The sequence below is a fragment of the Chiloscyllium punctatum genome, chromosome 8 (assembly GCF_047496795.1).
Source record: "Chiloscyllium punctatum isolate Juve2018m chromosome 8, sChiPun1.3, whole genome shotgun sequence".
Lineage (NCBI taxonomy): Eukaryota > Metazoa > Chordata > Chondrichthyes > Orectolobiformes > Hemiscylliidae > Chiloscyllium > Chiloscyllium punctatum.
Window position 1 is genome coordinate 92,449,755 of NC_092746.1, and position 12,743 is coordinate 92,462,497.

Consider the following 12,743-nt stretch of genomic DNA (forward strand, 5'->3'; position numbering starts at 1 on the left):
TGAAGATGGCATACACAGCTGCTACTGAGCATCGGTTGTGGAGGGAGTGGATGTTTATGAATGTGGTGCTAATCATGTGAGTTGCTTTGTCCTGAATGATGTCAAGCTTCTTCAGAGTTGTTAGAGCTGCATCCATCTAGGCAAGTGGGGAGTATTCCATCATACTCCTGACTTGTGCCTTATAGTTGCTGGACAGGCTTTGGGGAGTCAGGAGGTGAATTACTCACCACAGTATTCCTAGCCTCTGACCTGCTTTTGTAGCCACTTGAATTTCTGATCAAGATGTTGATAGTGGGGGTATCAGTGATTGTAACACCATTGAATATCAGGGGTTAGTCGCTAGATTGTTCCATTTGGATATGGTGATAACTGGCATTGTGTGGCATGAGTGTTACTTGCCACTTGTCAACCCAAGTCTGGATATTGTCCAGATAGTGTTTGATCATGGACCCCCTCAGTATCTGAGGAATAGTGAATGGTGCTGTACGTTGTGCAATTAGTGAACATCCTCACTTCCGACCTTATGATGGAGGGAAGGTCATTGACGAAAGAGTTGAAGGTGGTTAAATGTAGGACACGGCCCTGAGAAGCCCCTGCAGAGATGTCCTGGAGCTGGGATGATTGATCTCCAACAACCACAACCATCTTCCTATGTACCAGGCATGACTCCAACCAGCGAAGAGTTTGTCCCCGATACTCACTAATTCCAGTTTTGCTAGGGCTCCTTGATGCCACACTCTGTTGAATGCAGCCTTGATATTAAAGGCTGTCACTCTCACCTCACCCTTGGTACGACCCAACAGTACTGTGGGTGTAGCTATACTTCACGGACTGCAGTGGTTCAAGAAGGCAACTCATCATTGTCTGAAGATTAATTACGGTTCAGTAAGTAGTACTGGTCCTGTCAGTGATGCTCTCTTACCAAGAATCAAAAGGAAAAGCAAAACCAACAATAGAAGCAATACAAAATAGAAAAGGCTTCAGAAATAAATTATAATGTTGCTGGTGAAGAAGTCTTTTTGTATTCACTCAGGGGGTATGTGTATCATTGGCTCTCCAGCATTTATTGCCCATCCCTAGTTGCATTTCAGGTGATAGTGGTGAACTGCCTTCTTAAACTGTTGCTGTCCACTTGCTGTTACTCTACTTACTATGATAATAGGAGCAGAATTCAAGGATTTTGATCCAACGATAGTGAAGCTTTGGTGATATATTTCAAGTCAGAACAGTGAGTGGCTTTGGAGGGAAACTTGCAGGAGATGTTGTTCCTGTGGATCCGCTGTCATTATCCTTCTAGGAGGAAATGTTCATGGATTTGGAAGGTGATAAGGATCTTTAATGACCTTCTGCAATGCATCTTGTTGATTCATGTACGCTGCTGCGACTGAGCATCAGTGGTACAATGACTAAATGTTTGTGAGTATAGTGTCAATTAAACAGGCTGTTGTGTCCTGGATGCTGTCAATCTTCTTCAATGTTGTTGGAGCTACACCCATCTAGGCAACTGGGAACATTCCATCAACTCTTAACTTGTGCCTTGTAGATGGTGGATAGGTTTTGGGAATCATGAGATGACTTACTCGCTGCAGTTTTCCTAGCCTCTGACTTGCTCTTCCAGCCACTGCATTTTGGATGAAGGACTTATGCCTGAAACACGATTCTTCTGCTCCTCGGATGCTGCCCGAACTGCTGTGCTTTTCCAGCACCACACTCTTGATTCTGACCTCCAACATCTGTAGTCATTACTTTCTCCTGGCCACTGTATTTGTGTGGCAAGTCCGGTTCAGTTTCTGGTCAATGCTAACCCCCAAGATGTTGATTGTGGGGCACTCAATGATGGTAATGCCATTAAATGTCAATGGATGGTGGTTAAATTGCCTCTTATTGGAGATGGTCATTGCAAGGCATTTGTGTAGGGTATGTATGCTACTTACCACTTGTCAGCCCAAGCCTGGATATTGTCCAGGTCTTCCTGCATTTGGACATGGACTGCTTCCACTTCTGAGGAGTCTCAAATGGTGTTGAACATTCCCATTCCTGATCTATGATGGAGGTGAAGTTATTAATGAAGCAGCTGAAGATAGTTGGGTCCAGGACAGTACCCTGCACGACCCGGAGGGTCAAACATATCTGGAAGGAAAAACTGCCAGAAAATATCCATAGAACAAAATCAAATGACCATTGTTGTTGGTTTGGCCATCAAAGAAAATGAAGTAAATATTGGATCGTTTCTGAATTGAATGGCTTCACATTCCCGGAGCCTCTGAATATTGAACTTCCAGTGCATGGAGTGACTCATTCTGGTCATCTTTTATTGCCCTATTATGTCAAAACATTTGTTTCAAATAAAAACAATGTTGCAGAAGAAAGTTCAAACTCAAAATACCTTGATGCACAAACTAACATTTGCCTAAAATGCAATAAATTAATGTGCTGTTTTGGAACCACTGCTGTTTGTCATTTTTACAAATGATCTGGATGTGGGCGTAAAAGGATGGATTACTAAATTTGCAGATGACACTAAGGTAGACAGAGTTGTGGATAGTGCCAAAAGGATATTGTGGGTTACACAGGGACATGGATAAGATGGAGAGCTGGACTGAGAAGTGGCAAATGGAGTTTAATAAGGAATAGTGTAAGGCAGTTCAATTCGGAAGAAGTAACAGGAATGCAGAGTACGGGGCTCATGGTAAAATTCTTGACAGTGTAGAGGAACAGAGAGATCTAGGTGCATACATCCCTGAGAGTTGCCATCCAGGTTGATAGGGTTAGATTAGATTAGATTCCCTACGGTGTGAAAACAGGGCCTTCAGCCCAACACGTTCATACTGACCCTCCGAAGAGTAACCCCACCCAGACTCATTTCCCTCTGACTAATGCACCTAACACTATGGGCAATTTAGGATAGCCAATTCACCTGACCTGCACACCTTTGGACTGTGGGAGGAAACCCACGCAGATATGGAGAGAATGTGCAAATTCCACACTGACAGTTGCCCAAGGTTGGAATCAAACCTGGGACTCTGGTTCTGTGAGGCAGCAGTGCTAACCACTGGGTTGTTAAGAAATCATATGGTCTGTTGGCATTTATTGGGAGGGGGATTGAGTTTTGGAGCCATGAGGTCATGCTTCAGCTGTACAAGACACTGGTAAGGCTGCACATGGATTATTGAGTACAGTTCTAAGCACCACATTATAAGGAAGGATGTGGAAGCTTTGGAAAGGGTTCAGAGGAGATTTACTGGAATGCTGCTGGTTTGGAAGGAAGGTCTTTTGAGGAAAGGCTGAGGGAACTGAGGCTGTTTTTGTCAGAGAGAAGAAGGTTGAGAGGTGACTTAATCGAGACCTTTGAGATAATCAAAGTATTAGATAGGGTGGACAGTGAGAGCCTTTTTACTTGGATGGCGAAGGCTAACACAAGGGGACATAGCTTTAAATTGAGGAGTGATAGATTTAGGACAGATATCTGGGGTAATTTCTTTACTCAGAGAGTAGTAGGGGCATGGAATGGCCTGCCTGCAACAGTAGTAGACTCGTCAACATTAAGGGCATTTAAGTGGTCATTGGACATACATATGGATAATAATGGCATGGTGTAGGTTAGATGGGCAGCAGATTAATTTCACAGGTCGGCGCAACATGGAGGGCCAAAGGGCCTGTACTGTAACATTCTATGAGCTGTATTTAGGGAGACAATATTATAATATTCTAATTAAATGAAACTGGATACATTTGCACAAACAACAGCACTGTGATATCACATTTATTTGGGCACACTTTTCTGCAGAACCACCTAAATTTTCATGATTTTAAACATCAGGTATCTTTTTCTAAATTTTGTTCTTTATTTCCTCAAAATATATCTGAGTTTTCTTCATGTTGCTCCCTCCAAAGTCTGTGTGGGTACACTGTTGTTGGTAAGGAAGGGTGCAAATCACTTTCTCATTTTTCAGATGGCAGCCATGGCTTTATATAATCCACAGGCTGATTTTTACCTCCCATGCGAGTGTGACTCAACATCTGCAGAGATTGGCAATTTGCAGAAATATGTTTGATGTACTTACATAATCACTGCTAAAATCACTCTTCTCCAATCCTCCACTGGTCGAAAATGTGCTGTCGATACTGAAACAGTCCAATAGAGCAACTCAGCCAATTTAAAGGCTCAATACTCCTGCCTCCCAGCATTATAATTGCAATTAATGAGTACATTACCAGATTGCTGACCCAGAACTGTCATTAGCACTCCATCTCCATACAAAATTCTGCTTTCAAAATAAAACAATCAGGTTGGTATTTTAATGTCATGTATTTATCCTAATGGGTTTTCCTCCCTCTCATTGTCGTCCTCCAGCTGGGACAGAAAATGAAACAGGCAGCTCCCCTACAACTGTAATACAGAATCAGCCTAGGTTGAGGAGAGGAATACAAGGGGAGTTTCAATATTCCAGTAGAGCTCCTGCAGTTGCACCGAAATGCTCCACTTGGTGCATCACTTCCAAAATGAAGTTAATTGAGAGTAAAGCATATGGTTCTCTGAATCATTTTCAACTCTAAGGTCAGTTCAAGCAAAACTCCAAACAAATACTTATAGAAACATAGAAAATAGGAGGAGTGGGCCATTTGGCCCTTCAAGGTAAAAACAATGACTGCAGATGCTGAAAACCAAATACTGGATTAGTGGTGCTGGAAGAGCACAGCAGTTCAGGCAGCATCCAAGTAGCTTCGAAATCGACGTTTCGGGCAAAAGCCCTTCATCAGGAATAAAGGCAGTGCGCCTGAAGCATGGAGAGATAAGCTAGAGGAGGGTGGGGGTGGGGAGAGAGTAGCATAGAGTACAATGGGTGAGTGGGGGAGGAGATGAAGGTGATAGGTCAAGGAGGAGAGGGTGGAGTGGATAGGTGGAAAAGAAGATAGGCAGGTCGGCACAACATGGTTGAAGAGCTTCAGAGCAGAGGAAATGACCTGGGAGTTGCAGTGGGAGAGGGACTCCCTGAGATTCTTGTAGAGAGAGGAGGAAAACTTCTTCAAGGCAGCCTCCTTGCAAGAGGATTCGCAGTAGGGTTAAAATCAACAAGGTAAAAACAATGACTGCAGATGCTGAAAACCAAATACTGGATTAGTGGTGCTGGATTCAGGCTCACTGCCTTTATTCCTGATGAAGGGCTTTTGCCCGAAACGTCGATTTCGCTGCTCGTTGGATGCTGCCTGAACTGCTGTGCTCTTCCAGCGCCACTAATCCAGCATTTGGCCCTTCAAGCCTACTCTGCCACTCATTATGATCATGGCTTATCATCTAATTCAATAGCCTATTTGCACTTTCCCATTCTCCACCACTCCCCGCTCTCCCCCTCCCCCTCACCCCACCCCACCCCAACCCCACATCTTCTGAACATAGCATTTGGGGCTAAAGAGATCAACTCCTTCTTGAAATCATTTGATGTTTTGGCCTTGACTGCTTCGGTTGTAGAGAATTCCACAAGCTGACTCCTCTCTGGGTGGTGAAATGTCTCCTCATCTCAGTCCTAAATGGGTTACACTACGTACCCTTCGACAGTCACCCCTAATTCTGCACTCCCCAGTCAACAGGAGCACGTTCCCTGCACCTACCCTGTCTCGTCCTGTTAGAATTTTATAGATTTCTATGAGATTGCCCTCCCCATGTTATTCTTCTGAACTCCAGTAAATACAATCCTAACTGAACCAACCTCTCCTCATAGATCAGAGCTTCCATCCCAGGAATCCGTCTGGCAAAATTTTGCCATACACCCTCTATAGTAAAAATTTTTCTTCTCAGACAAGGAGATCAAAAATACACACAATATTCCAGGTACGGTTTTACTAAGGCCCAGCAGTAAGACATTCCCTGCTTTTGTACTCAAACCCTCTCACTATGAAGTCAACATACCATTTGCCTTCTGACTACCTGGTGCATCTGGATGCTTACCTTCAGTGACTGGTGTATGAGGACACCCAGGTCTCCTTGCTTATTACCCTCTATCAATTTATAGTCATTCGGATAATAATCTGCCTTTGTGTATTTGCACCTAAAGTGGATAACCTCATATTTATCCAGATTATACTGCACCTGCCATTCATTTGTCCAATCACTCAGTCTGTCCAAATCACAATGAAGCATCTCTGTTCACAGCTCACCTCTCCACCCAGCTTTGTCTCTTCTGCAAATTTGGAGGCATTACATTTAGTCCCTTCACCGTTAATATATATTGTTTACAATTGGGGTTTTAGTGGTCAGCCCTGCAGCATCCAACTAATCACTGCCATTTGGAAATTTCTTTTTTATTCCTACTGTTTCCTGTCTGCCAACCAGTTTTTCATCCATTCAATACAGTGCCTCTGAATCCAAACTACTTTAATTTTGCACGATAACCTCTTATGCGGGATTTCTTCGAAAGCCTTCCTAAAGTCCAAATCACCTACATCCACTGGCTCCCTTCATCACCTCTGCAGTCACATCTTTTAAAAATTTCAGTTGATTTATCAAGCATGATTTCCCTTTCATAAATCTATGCTGGCGATCCAATCACTCAGCTATGAAATCTTGTATAACAGGCTTTAGCATTTTTCTCAACATCCACGTCAGGCTAACTGGTTTACAATTCCCAGTTTTCTCACTGTCTTCCTTCTTAAATAGAGAGGTTATATTAGCTACCTTTCAATCCATAAGAGGTGCTCCAGAATCTGTTGAATTTTGAAAGATGCAAACATTATTTTTAGAGATACTTTCTTCAATAGTTTGGAATGTAGATTACCAGTCGCTGGGGATTTATCAGCGTGTAATCCCATCAATGTCCCCAACAATTTCCCTACTAATATTGATTTCCTTCAGTTCCTCCCTATCACTAAACAGTGTTCCCTAACATTTCTGGTATGAAGTTAAAAATCACACAACACCAGGTTATAGTCCAACAGGTTTAATTGGAAGCACACCAGCTTTCGGAGCGATGCTCCTTCATCAGGTGATAGATGAAGGAGCGTCACTCCGAAAACTAGTGTGCTTCCAATTAAACCTGTTGGACTATAACCTGGTGTTGTGTGATTTTTAACTTTGTACACCCCAGTCCAACACTGGCATTTCCAATCATGACTTCTGGTATGGTATTTGTGTCTTCTTTTGTAAGCACAGAACCAAAATATGTATTTAGTTGGTCACCCATTTCCCTGTTCCCCATCATAAATTCCTTCCTTTCAGCCTGTATGGGATCTACATTTGATTTTAATCTTTTTTATCCCCCCACAAGTAAGTAAAGACCATTCCTGGTTGTCCTGCATTTGTGCCGATGTACTCCCAAATATATCAGATTTGTTTTGCATGATGAACTCATCCACTTTATTGTAAATGCTCTGCACATTAAGGTACAAAGCCTTCAGGCTGGTCTTTCAGCATTACTTGTTCCTTTCTAATGAATTTTCACTGAGGCCCTATTTGATCCAGGCACTCAATTTTTCTGCCTATCACTTTTCTTATTCGCCTTTGTTTTTTTCTTTTTGTCCTTGATTCCCCTTCCTCTGACTCCTTGCATTCCAAACTTCTTCTATTTTCATTTAAAGCAATCCCAACCAGTCCAGCAATTACTCTCCCCAGACATCATCCTGCCCACATGTGATTGTACTGACCTCACCTCTCCCAGAACCGGTGCCAATGCCCCAGGAATTTGAAACCCTCCCCCTCCCCTCACACTATCTCTTCAGCCATGTACTCATCCAATATACTCCTGCTGCTTCTACCCTGACTAGCACTATCTTTTGAGGACCTACTCATCAACATACTTTCTAAATCCTTTTTAGGATCTTATTTCACTTTTTTCTTTAATCTGTATTGTCTTCACCAATGTGTACATGACCATTGGCTATTTACCCTCCCCTCCAGAATGTCCTGCCGTTGAGTCATTTATTTTGAATCTGCCTTCTTCCACAAATCATAACGGAAGACACTAAAGATCTAGCCTCATACAATCAAGAACAGGAACAATGTTTCTTACAACTCCCCAGAACCTTATCGTTTACATGAGTAAAACAATTCCTTAGCTATCTGCACCCACAGCTTCCCGAAGAGGCTTCCTGTTGTAAGCTCAGCTCATTTCCTGCACACTCTCCAATCAACTCTCCAGACATCCTAAGGTAGCATCAGGGCTAAAGTCCAGACTTCCTCCCTGCACCTTCTGGATTGACAGCATTTCCCTGTTGAATGCTCTCTGCCCCCAAATAATAAATCAGATGTTTTCCAAAAGAGGTGCACAAGTGTCTTTCCCTTGGTCTCCAAGCATCACAGCTCAGAACACGTCAATAAACAATTGCAAATAGTTGTTCTATTTCTAGGAGAATCAAGTCAATACTAACATCCTGGTAAGGTTGCCAATTTTCTTAGACTAACTGGGAGTCTATTGGATTTACTTTCAGTATCTCAGTGGCTATTAAAAGCAATCCATGAATTTAAAACAATATTTCAAGAAAATAATGCTCATAGCTTCTACAGGTCATCATTAATTGAAAATGGTGATCTGTACTGCTGCAACATGATGATAGAAAACCTAAACCAATGTGCATGTGTATAGTTCTGCACTCACAAAGGTCACTGCACTGTCTACTTTCCCATGAATGCTAAGCCTTAATCTCAGGGGGAGGTAGCAAAACCAGGAATAAACGTTGCTACAAGGATGACCCAAACTAACGGTATTGCTAAGTGTTGGATTGATTTCTCGATTGGGTGTCCTGGTTTTAACAATGTGAGAAAATATCCAAACAACGTTAAACTGGATTCAGAGAGCATTTGTCAATAGTATGGCACAGAATCAGTACTGCAGTGAAATGGGTATATCTAGGATTTGAAGAAGAAGCAGTAACAAAGGCAGTTAATGGTTGGCAGCAATCTTCCTGATATGAAGTGTTTGATCACATTGCAGCCATTGTTGTCAGAAAGGGTGAGAGCAGTGTGTAACGGTGTAAGAAATTTGTTAATACTGCAGACGTTAATCCATCTGGGACGTTCTTTATTGCCTAAAATAATCCTCAAGTAAATGACAGGTTTGACAAAGAACAATAAAGTCAAACAGTACTTGTGATTTGGAGATGCTGGTGTTGGACTAGGGTGTACAAAGTTAAAAATCACACAACACCAGGTTATAGTCCAACAGATTTAATTGGAAGCACACTAGCTTTCGGAGCATCGCTGCTTCATCAGGTGGTAGTGGAGGTCTCAATCCTAAAACTCAGAATTTATAGCAAAAATTTACAGTGTGATGTAACTGAAATTATACATTGACAAATACCTTTATTGTCTGTTGGGTCTTTCATCTGTTTGAATACCATGATAGTTTCACTTCTTTCATGTGTAAATCACAAAACCTTTTTTTAAAGTTGCATTCTCAGGTTAACTGTAACAATGGGTGATAGTTAGACAATATGTTGAAGGTGTTGGCCCTCTGTGTTCTCTGTCTGTGCCGTGATGTTTAGATTGATTTGAATCTAAAAAGTGAGATAACAGGGTGTTACATGAATTCATGCAGTTTTTGAGCCAAGTACAATGTAACTCTGCAAGTACAAATTCACCCCACAAAATATATGTGTGCATGTGGGTCTTTGAGTGTGTGTGTGTGTGTGTCTGGGTTGGGGGTTGTGAGTGTGAGAAAGACAGTGTATGTGTGTGCGCGTAGAGAGTGTAGAATGTCTTAAGTCTGTGAGGGGGTGCATGTGAGAGTGTGGGAGTATGTGTATGTTCATCAGACGAATGAGACTCCAGGAATTCTTTCAAGGTGCCAGCAGTGATCCCAATGAGCCCCCTGATGAACTGGAACAGTCATCACAGGGATCTGTAGAGGAGCGACTTAAAAAGGTGTCAACTTGGACCCCACTGGAGGGCCGCTGCCCTGGCTTGACATGTATGCTCAAACCATCAGGAAATATAAGTGCCAAATTCATCAGCCGTACCCACAAGGTAGAGCAAAACATCACCCGTTCACAACGCAATGCCATCCAGGCTCTCAAAACCAATCACAACATTGTCATCAAACCAGCAGATAAGGGAGGAGCCACTGTCATTCAGAATAGAACAGATTACTGCAAGGAAGTGTACCGACAACTGAACAACCAGGAACACTACCAGCTGATCCGACCAAAGAACACACCATTGCACTTTATACACACACACACACACACCCTCTTAGAGACTTAGACCACTCTACACTCATGCACACACACAGTCTCTCTCACACTCTCAAACCCCCACCCCAGACACACACACACACTCCCACATGCACCTCCTCACAGACTTAAGACACTCTACACTCACCACACACACACACACACACACTCTCTCACACTCTCAACCCCCAACACAGACAGACGGACACACACACACAGACAGACAAAGACCCACATGCACACATATATTTTGTGGGGTGAATTTGTACTTGCAGAGTTACATTGTACTTGGCACAAAACTGCATGAATTCATGTAAAACCCTGTTATCTCACTTTTTAGACTAGAATCAATCTAAACATCATGACATAGACAGAACACAGGGGGCTAACACCTTCAACATATTGTCTAGCTATCACCCATTGTTACAGCTAACCTGAGAATGCAACTTTTAAAAAAAAGGTTTTGTGATTTAGACATGAAAGAAGTGAAACTATCATGGTATTCAAACAGATGAAAGATTCAACAGACAATCAAGATATTTGTCAATGTATAATTTCAGTTACATCACTGTAAATTTTTGCTATAAATTCTGTGTTTTAGGATGGAGTCCTCCACTACCACATGAAGGAGCGACGTTCTGAAAGCTAGTGTGTTTCCACAGACTTTAAACAGTGCTTGATGTTAAATGTTGATGATGGATGGTCAGATGTGCTCTTCTCTGTACGTGGACTGCAGCAGTTATATAGTCATACAGCACGGAAACAGATCCTTAGGTCCAACTAGTCCACACCAACTACACTCCCAAACTAAACCTATCACACGTGCCTGTATTTGGCCCATATCCCTCCAAACCTTTTCAATTCATGTAGTTATCCAAATGTCTATTAAATGTTGTAACTGTACCTGCATCCACCACTTCCTCTGGCAGTTCATTCCACACCACTTCCTCTGGCAGTTCATTCCACACATGAACCAGTGTAAAAACAAGTTGCCCCTTTCAAGAAGGCAGCTCATCACCACCTTCTCAAGGGTAACCAAGAACGAGCAATAAACGCTGGCTAACAACAAACATATCCCTCAAATGAATAAGAAAAATGTGCACTTCAAAGAAAAGACTAAATATGGGGAACCTGTGAGAATACTACAAAAGCAAAAGGGTATACAAGGATTGCAGAATCATCACCATCAGCTGTCCATAAAAAAAGGGTCAGTGATGATGATGATGAAAGTGCTGAATTCAATGTTGAATCTGGAAAGTGCCTTATTAAAACATTAGGTGCGGTTTCATTGAGCTTCACTGGGACAATGTAGGTAACGGAGAACATAGATACCAGAATGGAATACAATAGGAAAGTAAAATGACAGGTGACCAGAAGCTTGGGGTCACACTTGCAGATGAATGAAGGTGCTCCATAAAAGGATCACCCAATCTGCTCCATAATGGGAATTCTATCAGGGTTCTTTGAAGGAAGGAAGTGAGTTGTGAAAAATATATGCAAAGAGACTGATAAAAGAGCGAAGAAAGAAGAAAAAATTAGACTATATACCAATTCCATGTAGCAAGAACAGGTTGAATCAAACTGTGAATAATCCATTGTATGTGAAGTGTTGATAGAGTATTGTTCCCACCAGGAGATTGGTTGGTACCAGAAGAGATATTTGGTAAAAGACCCAGTGGAAATATTGGGAGAAACGTCAAGAAAAAAAGACAGCAAGCTGTTATAATTTGGAATTCAATGACTGAAGAGATGGTGCAACCATATTTCAAAGTTACTTTAAAATGGAACAAGCATGTACATTAAAGGAATACTTGTGGGGCAGCGTGGAGGGGGAATGGTGGTGGTGGTTTAATGCTGTTATCATTGGACTATTAATGCAGTGAACCTGGGGTCCTGAATTTGAAGCTGCCATGGCAGATAAATGGATTTGACATTAATAAAAAAATCTGGAATGAGCAGATCAGGAAACCATTATCGATGGTGAACGAGATGGGCTTTTCCCCGACAATGTTCTTGAGAGCAGAAGATCTGTTCTCTTATCTGACTCCAAACCCATTGAAATGCACCTGACTCTTAACTACCCTTTGGGCAATCAGGAATGGACAATAAATGCTACTGTGAAAAGATAAATAATGAAAAAAATAGTGAGTACAATAGCTCAAAGAACTAACCGAGGCATGATGGTTTCTTGCTGTGATGATATTAAGAATGTCAGAGGTGGAATTAAACTGGTAATAACAGAATAGCAGTTGAAGAAATATTATAGTAAATAGATGGGCAAAGGCTAGGTAGTTGCAAACTTTAAATTGCAGTCGCAAATTACTTGTGGGAAATCTTTTCAAGGAACATGTGCGAAAGAAATATGGTAAGGAGTGGACAAAAGGAATGTAGGTGGTGAGAAATTCCACAGAATGGTCAACAATGACTCTCACATTCAGGCAGTTCAGATCATCGAAGCAGTTTTTGGTTATGAAAATTGATTAAAAGAGTTGAGTATCACAGCATACACATGGAAGCTAACGTTATACATGTCACAGTAGAGCAGTACAGTACAGATAAGGAACAGAGAAGAGATAAGATAG